Here is a 16,239-nt window from a genome sequence, read left to right on the forward strand (position 1 = left end):
CAACTCGCTTGACTTTAAATCATAAAACACATCAATTATACGACTAAAATAACTTATAACTTAACCTCCTCATCATGTTAATCACCCCAGTCTCACCTCAAAAGTATATGTTATAATATTCCAAACTTGTATATTTTCGACAAAACTTATTTTCTTTAATTTGTTTAGCGTCTAAGCTTTCCAAACTTTTGGTACTTATTATTCATGATCTTAAAGATTTGTAACCTCCAAGATAACATGGTGAACTTATGTTATGTACTTTCAAAAATGATCTCATTTCCGAGCTTACATCAATTGACTTACGACGTACTCTCATGTACGAAAAAATGGGGTGTACCAAAAATAAAATGCAAGAGAAGGAGTACCCATTTCTGGATTCTGATATGCCAACTATTTGTGAAGAACTCCTAGACTTATCGGAGATGAAGTGACCAAATAAATATGGGAAAACAAATGACCCAAATTACTACAAATATCATCGAGTTGTGAGTCATCTTCTTGAGAAGTGCTTTGTCTTTAAGGACAAAGTTATGGATTTGGCCTGTGAAAAGAAGATCGTGCTTGAAGATGAGAAGGAAAGTACGAACCAAGTCTCTATCACCTTTGCCTCATTCAATCCAGATGAATTATGATGCTTCAAATAAAGTAAAGATGAAGAATTACTGGAGAACAATAAAGTCGAAGTGATCGGACTAATGATGATGATGGTTGGACGTTGATGACTCGTCGTAGGCTCCACAAAAGGAATCTACGAAAAAAATCAATAGACCAACCAACAAGGAAAATAATGGTAGAAATACCAAGGAAATAGAATCCAATTAAGCATTTGAAGAAGGCAAAAGTAGAAGTACACCACCCTCCAAAGCCATGACATCTAGTGACCTTAGAGGAATTCTGGCCAAGTTGGTTTTGCACGAAGATTTTTCATAATGGTAGTGAGGCTTTTTGTTGCCATGCTGGCAAAGAGGAAGAAAAGAAGAATGACCTACCACTGGCACCATCTTCTAAAGAGCTCATCGAGTATATTCCTCAAGAAGTTAATGCCTGCGAGAAAAAAATTACATTCACAAATGACGATCTTCTACTAGGTGACACTCCTCAGAACTGTCTGTTGTACCTAGTTGGCTATATGCGCGATGAAAGGGTAAATCGAATTTTGGTTGATGGAGAATTCTTAGTGAACATTTTGCCAATTCGCACTGTGAAAGAACTTGGTATTTCCATAAACAATCTCTCAGAAAAGTTGTGTGATGATTCAAGGATTCAACCAAGGAGGGAAAAGAACCATAGGTACGATCATGTTGGGAATCACCACTGAAGATATGCAATCAAGTGCATGGCTACATGTGATTGATGCAAAGACTTCATACAACGTCTTGATTGGAAGGCCTTGGATACATGAGAATAAAGTGGTTTTATCTACCTACCATCAATGTTTGACATACTACGATGGTGAAGTCGAGAAGAATATAGTTGCTGATGACGAGCCATTCACCGAGGCTGAGTCACACTTCGCCGATGCAAAGTTCTAATTGAAGAACTTCATTGCGAAGCAGCTAAAAGCTGATGATTTCATGAAAATCAAGAATGACGAGCCCACAACTAAAAGAGTTCAGGTGACTTCTAGTAAATCCAATGTTGTTACTAAGGAGGTACAACCTAACTCGGATAAATTCTATAGAGGGGATATTGCGTCTTATGGCAAGAAAGTAACTCCCACGCTCCAATATGTCCCTAAAGGGAAGAAAGATGAAGGTGAATCATCTAATCTCCAAACTAACATGCTAAAGGAGTTAACTCTTCCGGTAAAACGAATTGAGGCAGTAAAGTTGTTCTCAAAGCCACTTGCAGGATTTGTGTTCTAAAATCGTTTGCAAAAGGTGGCATTCCCTACAAAGCGAACAAATAAAGGTTTTGATCTTAATGCTTATAGACTATTTGCAAAAGTGGGATACAATTCCAATGAGCCATCAAAGTTAGGGAAGCTCCCATCGGAAGCTGCTATGAGGCAATCGCGTGAAGGTTTGGGATACAAGCAACCGTCACTAGTGCGCATCTTCATAAGAAGGGCGAGCATTTTATATCACTGTAAAAGATGAAAATGCCACTTCTAACTGACCTTCAGTCTTTGATCGAATTGGAAAATCAACTGTGAGGACTTCTGTATTTGAAAGATTGGGTCTATTAATGAAGGGGAACAAGTTCCAAAGATATTATCAAACCATAAGAACACCTGCATCCCCAAGAATCCAGAAGATCTCTAAAGATTTCAAAAGTTTGGTTCCTTCTAGAATGAGGCGACAAACAAAACTTGTGGTTTCATGTAAAGAAGTACTAAATGTAAAGCGATATATTGTGGTCTACACTAAGAAATGTGACGAAGATGAAGAAAGCGCGGGTTCTTCGTATCTTGTTACTACACAAGGCGAGAATGGTGTTCCATCACTATTGGAGGATGATACAGAATTGGAGGATGTTTCTCCATGTTATCACATATCATTCAACGATGGGAACCCTCAAGAAAATGAAGATGCGAAAGATGCTCCACCTAAACTTGAAGAAGGGGTGAAGACAACAATTGATACCTTAAAAGAATTTAACCTTGTCGGCACAGTTTATATACAGTTCAAAAGAGATATTGATGAAGAAAGCACTTATATTGAGTTACTCAAGGAGTATAAGGATGTCTTTGCTTGGAGCTACAAAGAGATGCCATGTTTGGACCCTAAAGTAGTAGCCCATCACCTTACAGTCAAGAATGACACTCGTCCTGTTAAGAAAGCTCAAAGGCACTTTAGGCCGAACTTGGTTCCTTTGATTGAAAGTGAAGTTAACAAACACATTGAAGTTGGCTTTATTCGTGACGTTAAATACCCAACATGGGTCTCAAGTATTGCCCCTGCAAGGAACAAGAATGGACAGATTTGGGTGTGCGTTGTCTTCGAGGATCTCAACAATGTGTGTCCTAAAGATGAATTCCCGCTTACTATTCTAGAGTTGATGATCGATACTACTACTGGTTAAGAGGCAATGTCTTACACGGATGGTTTGTTGGGATATAACCAAATTTGCATGCCAGCAAAAGATGAAGAGCTTACTACATTCTATACCCCATGTGAGCACGTGATTTTTGCCCTACATATGAATTATTCCCAAAAATTCAAACAAAATGATTTTTCTTTATTTCTATAATTTTTGTGCATTTTGGTGTCATTTTCTATTAATTGTTGCATTTTATCTGTGCATTTTAATTCATATGAAAAATACAAAAATATGCATTTGCATTTAGGATTTAATTTCATAGTTCAGTATTAATTAGGGGTTAATTTGTTTTAGAACAAAATGTGAAGAAGATAACAAAAATAGCGCACTTTTGCATTTCTAATTGTTTAATTGTGAACTCGTCCCGAAATAGTTTCTAAAATAATTTTAGAAATTAATTTGTTTAATTTTGAAATGTATTGGGACTTTATTTTAATTGTTGCAATTTTATAAAATCATAAAAAATACAAAAATATACAAGGTGAAATACAATAAATAAATAAATAAAAGAAACATTTGAAAAGAATGAAAGAGGGTTGGTCTTAAGAGACCTGTATTTGGGCCAAATGGGTAAGCCCAAGCAAAATAATCTTCAAAATCCATACCCAAACCGACCCAACCCAGTGCCTTAAACCCGACCTGCTTTTTTTTAAATGACCAAACGACGCTGTTTTGGCGTCAATCAATCCCGGCCATTCATCCTGTTTAATCCAACGGACCGTGTTCACTCTGGACAAATTAATAAAACGGCCTGAATCCAATTCTAACCCTAGAGACATCTACTTCTTCCTCGTACTCATCTGCAGCTCCGCCGGCGAACGCCACAGCCTCCAAACCGCCTCAAAACAACACCCCAGATTCCCCATTCCTTCCTCTCTCCGAATCCATACTTCTTTTCCCTCGAATCTTTCCCCATCTCCTCAAATCTTCGAGGGAAGATTTTCCGACGATGGCGCCACCACCCCCAAATGACCCCAAAATAACACCCTGGATTCCTTTTTCACTCCTCTACCCAAATCCACTGTCCGTTTTTCTCAAATGTTAACCATTCTCTTCGAATCTTAATTCGAAATTTCCGGCCAAGACACAACCTTGTCCAAACCGGCCCAAATTCGCACCCCACAGTCCCCGGATCTCCCTGGTCCCTAATCCCTAACCAAAACCCTTCAAATCTCACTGGTTATGTTCGAATTTCAAATCTAGGGTTGGGGTCAGCTTGTTTTGGGAGTTTTCAGGTCGATTGATTTCTGTTTAACATTACCTGCCTATTTTTGACGAAATAGACAAATAACGTTAATTGAAAATCAATTTCGACGAGTTAGTCATGTGAAGTCTGAAATTAGTAAGTTCTGTTCTTCGTCTCCCTGCTTTGTTTAATTTTGTTTCTTCATAGTTTTTATTTCTAGTTCAATTTGTGTCTAAAATGATTTCGTTTACATAGTTTCCAATGTTAATTGATTATGTGGTTATTTGTTTAGGATTAATAATCGTAGTCATTCTCTTCTTTTCTTTCTTCGATTGTTTCATCCCATTGGTTTCAGTTTATGATTATCAGCGATTGATTATTTTGTTGTTTGGATATTACTGAATCAGGCTAGTTTAATTGTAGTTAGGTTTTTGTTTAACTAATGTTAAGGGGTGGGTTCAGTTACCTGAAGTAGGTAACCCTAGGATGAATTCAGGGGTAGTTTGGTACTTTAAAATGCATAAGAATGTTGTAGTTACAACTAGGATCTTCTAGGACCTTCCAAAGTAGGGCCTTAGTGCAAAGGTCAACAATTTTAATGTATTAACTTGGGGCGCAAGTCAGAAAATAAAGGACTAAATGAGTAAATAAAGAGGGACTAATAGGCAATTGAGAATCGAAAATATTAAAAACCCTCTGCCTATAAAAAAGGCAGTGGGGATTGTCTTGCTTCTCAAGTTGGAGAGCCCAAAAATTCTCCCCAAAACTCCATCTTCAAATTTCAGATCTAGCATTCAAAATTCAAACTCCAAAAAACCCAAAAACAATAGAAAATTTGAGAAAAAATCCAAAAATAGCTACTGATCCATTGAAATCTTTAGTTTAATTTCAAGTTTGAGTATTTGATCTTCATCTCTTAGTTCCCAGGTTGATGGCTGAGGCGTCATTGATATATGAGTTGATTTTGAATGAGTTTAGGTCTAATTGAGCCGGATTTTGATTGAGCTTTGTTTTGCGGAAAGTGTTAAGTGTATTCTGGGCTATTTTCAAGTTTATTTGGTTTGGTTTGCAACTGTTTTGAGTAGATCTCTCAATTCTATTTGGTTTAAAACACTTTGGAATTCTGAAGTTCATTCCTGGGATATTTTCGTTATCCTACATCGCTGGGAATTGATTGCTACTGTTGCTGTTTGAATTATTGCTGAAGCTGACTTTTTCTCTTCTTATGTTGACAATTCCATTTCCAGGTACAAATTCTGAACTATCGTGATGTAAGCTTTGATTTGAAGAAGAAATAAAAGGCAGTCTTAAGTTAATTGTGTTTTGATCGTATTATTTTATGATTCTTATGTATTAGACGCCCAACTCAATATGTAGCTAGGTTGATTTACTGTCGATTAATTGAATTTTCATGCTATAATTAAATTGTGAACTGCTGGACATTATACTGTATTTGGATATTAACGTATTGTGCTTGGGTTTTAGCATAGGTTGAACCCCATCACGATTGATGTTATCACCTTGGGATACTGTTAAGCTTAGCATAGCAATTAGTTTGTTACTCTATTACTGAAGTCACGTATGTTAGGATGAATATACAATACAAGTCGACATGGGCTTTTCATGATGGGTATTAAAAGGTGCATAGTGATTAAGCCTTTGTAGTTATTTAAATCTGAAAGTTGATTTCATGTTCCATTATCATTTTTATCTTAAATATTAATCAGTTGTGAATGATTAAGTAAACATTGGAAAAGACCATCCAAATGGTTAATTCTTATAAGCTTGAGTCTCCAGTAGGAATAATGCTCCCATGAGCCTAGCTGACTCAACTAGCTTTACTTAAAACCCCGCAGTATTTCTACGATTCAGACTGGGGATCCGTAAAAAATGTTTGAACACTTTGTCACCGGCTGGGCTCGATCCCTGCTTCTCCTGTGTTCGGCCTAGTGTGTCGTGTTTAAGATAGGCCTGTCACATAGGATTTGGTCACAGTATTCCCATTAAATTCATTAGGCTATTTGGACTCTAAAAGGCATGCAATAAATGTCGTCCTTTTGATTTCATGTTTCCTATTCAAGACTTCAGTTTTAGATAAGCATTAATTGAAGGATTGGTTAACTTCTTGGCAGCCCTTGAGACTTTAGTTAAAATGAATTGGAGGCGAGCCATAGTAGACAACAAATAGCCCATAGCCCTCCGAGTTTGTTTAGTTTAAGTATCTTTTAAATAAATGATGAGACGAATCTCGCCGAATAAAATTACAAATGTGGGGCCTTCAATAAGTGGTTATTAAAATACTTAGAATTCGGGAGGGCCGTTTACTGAATTTCATGGACTTCCCTAAAATAATATTGCGTTAGACTTTTTAGACGTGATTTAATTAAACTTTACTTCCTTAAACTCGGGTGTGCATTGATGCGACCCAAATCCAAGTCTCGACGAAGTCGAAATGTGCTGACTACCATGGGTGCATTGATTGCGACGTGGTTCGAAGCGCGTTTTCACAACGTCGCGATTCCTTTAAAATAAATGATGATAAAAAGCGGTTTACGAGTAAAAGGCACATAAGCTAGCATGTATTAAAATCAGATAAAATCAAATGCAACAGTTAAGCGACTGTGCTAGAAACACGGAACCTGGGAATGCCTAACACCTTCTCCCGGGTTAACAGAATTCCTTACTCGGATTTCTGGTTCGCAGACTGTAGCAGAGTTACATTCTTCCTCCGTTCGGGATTCAACCGGTGACTTGGGACACCATTAATCTCCCAAGTGGCGACTCTGAAGTCTTAATAATAAATCCCGTTCCGATTGTCCTTTAATTGGAAAAACTCCTTTACGCCCTTGCGGGGTGTAGTAAAAAAGGAGGTGTGACAGCTTTGGCGACTCTGCTAGGGAACGAACCCAGAATCTCTTGTTCAGGGTTCAGAATTCGAGCTTAGATAAATTGTTGTATTTGGTTATATCTGATTTTCCTACATGTTTTGTGCTGAATATGCTAAATGTTACCGGTTTGATATCATTTGAACTGTATATAAACTGTGCCGACACCCTTCTCTCTTCACCTCCGGGGATGTGCTTACTGGTTGAAACTCCCTATTCTGTTAGTGTCATACCCTGAAATAAAAAAGTGGCTCGGATAAGTTGCAAAGCCGGACGATCTCGCGGGTCCCCGGTACGCTGCCCCCTTCTCGACTCGAGTTGTCCGCTTGAGTGCACTTTTTAGAACACATACCCAGGTTTTGAACCCAGAATAACTTGACTTCATGCCAGATCCCTAGTAGGAGCGCTTAATTGCATCATGCTGCATTTGACTTAGGGGACTCAACATAGGGGTTGGGTCCGTCTAGGGCTAGCAACCAGAAATAAAAAGACCATCCTGATGCATCCTACTTGTTCTGTACATACATTTGTTCCGAACCGGCATGTTGACCGGCTTTTGAATCTCGGGAATGTTGGAAAATTGAAAAAAAAAAAGGAAAAGAGAAAAGGAGAGAAATAGCAGTTAGGGAGTTAATCGATTATTTTAGAAAAACCAATGACCCAATACTGCCGAAACTCTGCCGAAATTTTGAGAAAATGGAAAAAGGAAAATGTTTTAGTTTTTATTAGTTTGTTTTACTAAAATGCAAAGGGAAAATAGAAGAAGAGACTTTTACTTTTGGAAAGTTGTTTGTTGAAAAAGAAAAGAAAAAGAGTCTTTGTTTTAGTTTGGAAAAAGTTTGTCTTGCCATGGAAAATGAAAAGAAAGAGCCTTGTTTTCAAAATTATAGTTAGTTTCTTTGCCGGAACTACGCGGGTTTGATTCTCACAGGGAGTGAGATACGTAGGCAACGTTCATCGGGTCCAACCTCCCCTTTGCAAAAATAGCCAAAAATATTTTAGTTTAAATTTTTGCATGAATAAATCGGGTGATGTCGTTTTGTCAAAAACAATCGAACGTTCCCGAGATGGACGCCGGAAGGCTGACGTTGCATAAATGCCACCTTTGGTCAAATTTGATTTTTGACCGGTTAATTCTCACAACCTTAAAATCTTCGTTATTGGGAGTGCTGAAAGACCGTGTTTGAAAACCGAGTCTTTCATTTTAAATTTTGAAAAGGAAATAGTTAATTTTGTTTTGAGTCAAAAAAAAGTTTTGTTTTTGCTTAAATCACCTTAATAAATGTGCAGGATGAGCACGATGCAAAATGAACCTTTCTCAATAATGACTAAAATCTCTTTCGAGTTGCGGCTATGGTGGGACGATTTAGGCAAAGAAGGACAAGACGAAGTCAAGAAATATCTGAAAGGTCTTACGGGTCTGCTGGAAATCAAGCCTCGGGGTGATATTATAAGAGCGTTGGTCACTTGCTGGGACCTAGCGCACAATGTCTTCCACTTCCCAGATTTTGAGCTCACCCCAACTCTGGAGGAAATCGCCGGGTACATCGGAAATGCTGAGGTTCCGATTACCTGAGGGAGAAAACATATTGGTTCCCACTTTAAAGCAATGGAATCCACCTGATATTGACACGTCGAAGGATTTCGACATCGAGACTCCCTCGTCTATGCTGGGTCGCTGTGAGAACGTGTCTCGATATGTTAGCGTCGTGACCGATGTTAGCAAAGTGAAGGAGGACTGCCGATGAGCAAGGCAGTGGAGGTAGAGATTCCCGGCCCCAATGATAACATTACCAACTTCAAGACTGGCTTCCTTTACATATACACTTACACATTCACCCTCGGCCCTGATAAATTCATTGAATCTCCTCCCTTGGAAATTGACCCGGTTATTCTTGACTTCTGCGCCTGATATTAGGTGACCTTTGGTCAGATCTACTCATCCTTTTGGAGGATAGTGTTAATGCTTAGGCATTTTACCGAAGGAATTAAAAGTGAAGTTTTCACCCTTAACCATTTGATCAAACTGTACCGCCATCGGCTATATCGAGGCTTAATCATGCTCTGCCACCGGTCCAAAAAGTCATTTTTCACAAACATTGATGAGGGGAAGGACCGAGGATGGATGAGCTAGTTTATCCGAGTGAGGACCTCGGATATCATCCCGGCCCGGAGGATGCCCTTTCCGGAGCAGTGGAATGCTCGACGTAAGAGAATTTCCCTTTAACCATTTCTCAATTACTCTTTCACTCATCGTAATAACCTCTTTGTGCTTTCTGCAGCCACTGCTTGGCATCCGAAGGTGGTTCCAGACATGTCAGGATGGATCAGGCATCTGGACGAGAAGTTCATGTACCGCGTTTGGTCTTGGACCGTCATGGATAAGGAGCATTGGGTTGCCAAGAGTCACGGTGAGGTTCCTTTACTTCCTATGCTTCGCATTTTGTGTTTCCTTTCGAGCCCTTAGCGAAAATGCAATGCGGTTATTGTGCTGGTGTAGACCTTGGCGAGAATATGCAGACGAGGACGCCCCCTGACGGTGAAGCTGAGGCCTTGGAGCCTGATATGAACAAGAAAAGGAAGAGCAGGGCAGCCATTGCCTAACCTAATAAGACTGTTGCTCTTACCTCCGGGTCGAATCCTGACATCGAGGGGGGGATGATGATGGAAGTCCATTGAGGAGGAGAACAAGGTCCAGTGCGAGATATTTGTAGGCACCACGATTGGAGGCTGCTGAATACGGGACGGCTGGCTCCAGCCCGGCTGTTGAGCAGAGCGTCCTTGAAGAGGACGCTGATGTAGCTTCGAATTGTATGGCCGGATTTGGATTAGCTTCTGCTAGGAGGACCGTTGGTGTTGATCCATAGGGACCAGGGTTCGGAGCCTTCTAGGAGTGTGTGTTGCTATTTAGAGAAATCGGCGAACCGAACGACCTCATTTTGAGCTTTCCAGTTTCTTCAGGGGAGTTGAGGGATGCCGAAAAGATGGTCGGTGTAACAGCCGAGACTCCTCCCAAAGGGGGAGATTTTATTGCCAACATTTTTTATGGCGTAATCGACAGGGCTGATCTCGATATTTGTTGTGTCGTCAAAGCGGCGTAGAAGTCAATGCAATAGGTGATAGTTTTCCCTTGCGTATTTCTTTTCATTCTCGGGCGTTATTCGCCGTCTTTCTAAAATTTCTCATTGTGCCGCAGTGTAAGGAGATGTATGACCATGCCATTCTTCGGCTCCAAGGGGAACGTTTTTGCCACGAGAAGGAGCGTAATAACATTGCTTCGAAGCTGTAGGACTCGAAGGCTCGTTGTGCCCAAGGAGACAAAGAGTTGGGAGAACTTCGGACCACTTTGGAGGTGGTGCTCCAGGAGAAGGCCGCTCTTGCTGCTCAGGTACTCTGCCTCGTTCATGCCCGCCCTTTTACCCCGTATCCACACATGTTCTGGATTCATGTATTTGTCGACTTGCCCTTCTTCGTAGATCGAGCAGAGTAACTTGCGGATTGGTCAGTTAAAAGCGGAGGTCTCCAGGCTAAACGAGCAAAACGAGACCGTGGTCGGGGAATTGGTGACATCCCGGGATCTTCTCACGGATGCTCGCAAGGAGATTGTTACTTTGGCCGCGGCTAAGTCTGAGGCTGAATGAGATACTGCCACTTATAAGGAGAATGCGACCAAGGCACATACAATGATTCGCGACATGTCCATGGCAGCTGAGCATAGACTAATTCGAGCTGTCGAGTATGCCAAAGCGGTGGCGAAGAGGGAGACCCTAGAAGAACTCGAAGCCAGAGGCTTCGAGCTGTCTGCCGATCTGGAGGAGGCTCGTGCGATGGAAGGAAGAGGCTTCTACTTGCTTCTTTGTTTTTGTGTTCCAGCACCAGCCCTTCGGGGCCTTTTCGTTGGACAGACCGAGGGCCCCGAGACTAGCCATGTCCCGAGGTAGAATCGATAGTTCCTCTCGAACCGATATTTATGACATCGGGGATCTTCTGAGGTCCTTCGGTTTTATGAATTATGCGGGAGCCTGGAATGATTCTTCCAGTGCACTCCCCAACGAGCAGTTGTCGCTTAGCCTTTATATATTTTATCATTCGCTCTTCAAGCGGCGATTTTGCAATTTTTGATAAGCCTATCTCCTCTGCAGGCCTGGCGCTTTGTGTGAGTCCTTCCGTTCCCTTGCTTCAGAAAGTATTTGCCTGGATCCTCATCTTCTCCCCCTTATTCTGCTGTAATCATGGCCGCTGCTTCGACGGCTAATCCTTGGACGGAGAGGAGTACCTACTGTGCTCCGCCCTTGGTTGGTACCAACGGCTCGCCCTCGATATCAGGAGAGCGAGACTTGAGGCGCCCTACCTTGAAGAAGGTTGTCACACCGGGGAGACCTCCCAATGTTCCAGGCCATCGAGAGCATGTGTCGAGGATTATTTCAGCGGTGAGGGAGGAAAACCTCGAGATGATCAGGAAGAATGCGTATAGGGGGAAGGTGTGATTTTGCAAGCACCTTCCCCCGAGGAGAGTATCATGACATACGTTGAGGGGTTCTTGAGTGTGTATATTCAAATTCTTGTGCCGGGTTCCCCAGACCGGGTCGTGCTTGATTTTTGTAGGAGATATCAAGTAACGTCGGTGCAGGTTCATCCCTTTCTTTAGAGAATAGTGTAGTTGATGAGATATTTTGCTGACAAGACCGAGATAGAATTCACCCTCAACCACCTCGTGAGGTTGTATCGGACATTGTGCTATCGGGGCCTGATTGCTCTTCAACGTAGATCCACACGTGCTCCTATGATCGGCAGCGAGGAGGATGAGGACCATGGATGGATGAATCGGTTCATTCGAATCTAGACGACCGATGTTATCCCCGCTGCCGTTCCCTGAGAGATGGAACCTCACACATAAGTGCTTCGTTTGAACTGTCTTTTAACTCAGCATGGGGTTGGCCCTGTAACGGTATCTTTCTGTACTTTGTTTATAGCAACTCATTGGTTGCCCGGCGAGATCCCTGATTTAACCGAATGGTTTCGTAATCTAGCAGCTTGCTCGGCCTATGCAAAAAGAAAACTAGAGAGCGAAAGGCACGGAACCGTCGATTGCACCGCTGATCGACTAGTTTTACCTCAAATAAGCCTTTCCAAATTTAAAGTATATTTTCGAAGCAAGGTCGATTCCCCTAAGGGAGGAGGGGATATTGCCGAACCCGGGGTCATGGAACACCGGCAAAAAGGAAATATGCCCCAGGGTGCAAGAAGGCCTGTGGTGAGGCGCCTTCTTCGCAATGGTTAAGGGGAAGCGATTTGGCTGACCAACAATCTTCCGGGGTTGGTGCATCATCGGACGTTGCTTTGGCCTTTGGTGAGGCTCAGCGCTTTGGCCTTATGGTGAGTTTCGGCCACTGTAAGGATGTTCTGTCCCTGTGCTCCTCTTTTTTTTTTGTTTACCTGGCTTTCTTTCTCAGGATTTTGATAGGCTCAAAGCCAAACTGCTTCATTACGAGGCCCTGTCGCAGGAAGCTCGAGATAGGGAGAAATCCCTCAAGCTTCTTTGTGTGGCAAAGGAAATCGAGCTCGTCTCTTTACGGCATGAGGTGGACCATAGTCGGGCCCAGGAGGCCCTCTTGGAGAAACAGGTATCCTGCATTTCGCACTGTCCTATATTCCCTTTTTGTCTCGCCATCTTGACATGTTGCTGTTTCAGTTGATGGATAAGGCGGATGAGCTGGATCAACTCTGGGGCAAGGTTGGCAAAGCCAAATGTGAATTCAACGAGCTACAAGCGCATGTGAATGCTCGTTCTGAGGCCAAAACGAGGGCTCAGGCTAGGGCTTCCGCTCTCGAGGCACAAATTTAGGTTGCCCGTGCGAATGATTCTGCATGGGCGAAGATGATCGTGAGACTCTCATCCGAGCTTTCAAGGGCAAAAACCGAGGTGGTGAATGTCTGGGCCCAGGTTGTGATGAACAATACCAGGGAGGGACAGAAAATGGCGGCTTATTCGAGAAGCACTGCCACCGCTAAAGCTGAGTTGCAGAAGACCCTCGATCGTGCCAACAATAGCAAGGAGTACGTGAGGTGTAGATCCCGGAGGGAAATCCTTGAGGAGATTCATGCTAGGGGATTTGATCTCTTGGTGGTGATTGAGCAAGCCAAATTAGAGGAGTACTATAGACATGTGATTTTTGACCTTCCCCAAGATTTTTTATATTTTAGCGCGTAAATATTTAATGGCATAATATAGATATTTTAAGTAATTTTGACTCTTTTACTCTATTTTATTACAAGAAAACAAAAATTAACAAAAATAGGTTCATTAATGTTTTGTAGTCATTTTTTATCTAAAAAAATACACAAAAATAGTATCGTATTTTTGTATTAATATGATATTTGAAAATACCAAAAATAGATTTGTTTTAATGGTTAGTTTTATTTTAATAATTATTTGAATAGTAGTAATAATTAATAAATGGGGCCGTATTTTTAATCTCGTTCGCAGCGAAGGAATAGATCTTGGGTTCGAGCAACCCATTTTTAGGCTTAATTTTGGACCTAGCTCACAATTAACAAGCCCAAAATTCCTAGGCCCATACCCCTTAACCTAAAAACCCTACCAAAAACCTACAATATAAAAAGAATAAAAAGGAAAAAGAAAGAAGAAGAACAAAAAAGGGCTGAAAGCAAAAATACGCAGAAGCTGCGCATCGTCTTCTTTAGAACTCGACACCAGAGAACGACCCCCCACCCCTCGCATTGTCTTATTCAAACACCCTTCTCCCTACTGCCTTTTCTTCAACAGCAAAACCAACAAACACCCCCTCGCCGAAAACAACTAGTGAAAATGCACACATGCACCAACGACCACCTCCCTTCCTCAACCACGCTGCCGATGTTGTTCAGTCCAAACGACACATCCCCCACCTCCGTCGGAGTCTGGTAGACCAGCAGCCATGGCCTGAAACTCACCGGGAAAAATGAACTCCACCAGCTTGTCGGAGTAACGAGTTCCGAACGCAACAAGTAGAACCAAGCGACCTCACACCAGCAGCTTCCAACGAGCCCACCGTAGCGAAACGACCCAACAACCAGCTCCCCACCACCCATCTCGTCGACCTTGACCTGCCGGACCTTCTGCCAGTGACGCCATATCTGGCGAGCTTCGCCTTCGCACACACACAGTCACGCACATGAACGGAGTGAGGTAACGAGCGTAAGACAGCTGAAATTTAGAGTCATTTGTGAGTTCGAGTCGTGTGGTAGTTGCCGCACGTTGGTCCAGTCTATGGTTATCGCTATCCATTTTTTTTGTCGAGCTCGAGCTTCTGAAACTCGACATTGCTATAAACTTGGGCGTTCCGTTCGTACGTCGAGGTGATGCTGGTTTCGGGGTCTGGTCAAGTTCCGTCGAGGTTAGCAGTTGTTGCTTGGAAATTTCAGTTGAAATCTTCTGTTGTGGATCTATTCATTTGGCTCGTTTCACTTGTTGTAATTGCCAAAGCCCTATTAATCGAAAGCTAAACTCTCAGGTCTATTCTATCTCTCTTTCTTACTTTAATCTGTTTTTATATGACTGAAACATGAAAGAGCCATTAAAACTTATTGCAACAGCTTACGTTTCATGGACTGAGGATATGAATTTTTGTTCAATTTTAAATCTAAGGGTACGTGGGTTTAAAGAGGAAATCAGTTGTCTACTTTATTTTCGTGACTTAAGGGAGTTTACTTGTTCTACTCTGTTTGGAATATCATGGCCTAAGGGAGTTTTCTTGATCATTTTCTTTAAAAAAAGGAGGCTTCGTTTGTCTCACTTTTGGTCAGTGCACATTCCATTATTAGTTTAGATTTAGCCGTGTGTTCCATTCTGACGTGTATAGCATGTAGCCTAAATGTGTATAACATGTAACCTAAATGAAGGCTAAAACAAAATGAAGTAGAAAAATAGAAATTTTAACACCCATATGTCGTGTGCTCCTAAAAGTCCTTTTGGCCTCACAACAATCTCACATTAGCTTTAGGAAAATAATTGTACATTTGTAGTTTGCTTTAGGCATGTTTAATATACCACTGCGGTTGTGGACACGTCCGCGTGACATGATTGCAAATTCTAAAAGTGACTTGAGGGATGCGTTCGCGCAACTTCAACCAAATTTTCTTAAATAAATAAACAAAGCGTTATTAATTATGGACACGTTCGCGTGACATGATTTTTGACGCGCCAAAGAAAAAGTGTATACATACGCGTAACTCAATTCTTTAACTACGAATAACCAAGTGATTTAAAAGCGGTTAATAGATAAAAGTATATAGGATCGAAACTTAGTAATTAAACAATTTTAATAAACCAAGTATGATCAAAGCGACCGTGCTGGAACCACGGAACTCGGGAATGCCTAACTCCTTCTCCCGGGTTAACATAATTCCTTACCCGAATTTTTGTGTTTGTGAACCATAAATAAGAGTCAACTTCCTCGATTCGGGATTTTAAACCGGTGACTTGGGACACCCTAAATTATCCCAAGTGGCAACTCTGATTTTTAATAAATAAACGATCCCGTTTCGATTGTCCTTTAATTGGAAAAACTCCCTTATATTTATACCCACTAAAGGGTCTAGGTAAAAAGGAGGTGTGACAGCTCTGGCGACTCTGCTGGGGACCGAACCCAGAATCTCTGGTTCAGGGTTCAAGAATTCGAGCTTGTTAATGATTTTTACTTGGCTTCATTTATTGTTAATATTACTGTATTCTGTGAATCTTTTGTGCTAAATGTTATTTGTTTACTGCTTTATTATTGTTTGAATTGTATATAACTGTCTTCTTACGCCACCCATCTGAGTCTTTAGAAAATGGTGCACACGTTCGCGTGGCCCGCTTTTTCTGTAGAAATTATGCCAAATAGAACGAGGCCGGGCAAGCGATAAGGCCGGGTAGACTTCAATGCTCCCGGTACGTCGCCCCCTCCTCGGCCCCAGTTGTCCGCTCGGGTACCCCAAGTCTAGACCAAAAACCCAGGATTTAAACCTAGAAAAACATAGCCTCGTACCGGATCCCTAGTAGGAACGTTTGTTTGCATCATGTGCATTTGACTTAGGGGACTCAACACAGGGGTTGGGTCTGTCTAGGACAGGTGTACCAAAATA

At 41.7% G+C, this 16,239-nt stretch overlaps 1 long non-coding RNA gene across 3 annotated transcripts; it reads left to right on the forward strand.

The window, feature by feature from the left end:
• Positions 1–4,927: 4,927 nt before the first annotated feature.
• Positions 4,928–15,058, forward strand: LOC107796675 (uncharacterized). 3 transcript variants are annotated; one of them, XR_012695478.1, is made up of 4 exons: positions 4,932–5,475; positions 8,404–9,320; positions 9,396–9,524; positions 9,614–15,058. It is a non-coding gene; the product is annotated as an uncharacterized LOC107796675 (long non-coding RNA). The 3 variants fall into 3 exon arrangements; XR_012695476.1 differs by having other exon boundaries at positions 4,933–5,475; positions 9,396–15,058; XR_012695477.1 differs by lacking the exon at positions 8,404–9,320 and having other exon boundaries at positions 4,928–5,475; positions 9,396–15,058.
• The last annotated feature ends 1,181 nt before the right edge of the window (positions 15,059–16,239 follow it).

This window comes from Nicotiana tabacum, chromosome 10 (assembly GCF_000715075.1).
Source record: "Nicotiana tabacum cultivar K326 chromosome 10, ASM71507v2, whole genome shotgun sequence".
NCBI lineage: Eukaryota > Viridiplantae > Streptophyta > Magnoliopsida > Solanales > Solanaceae > Nicotiana > Nicotiana tabacum.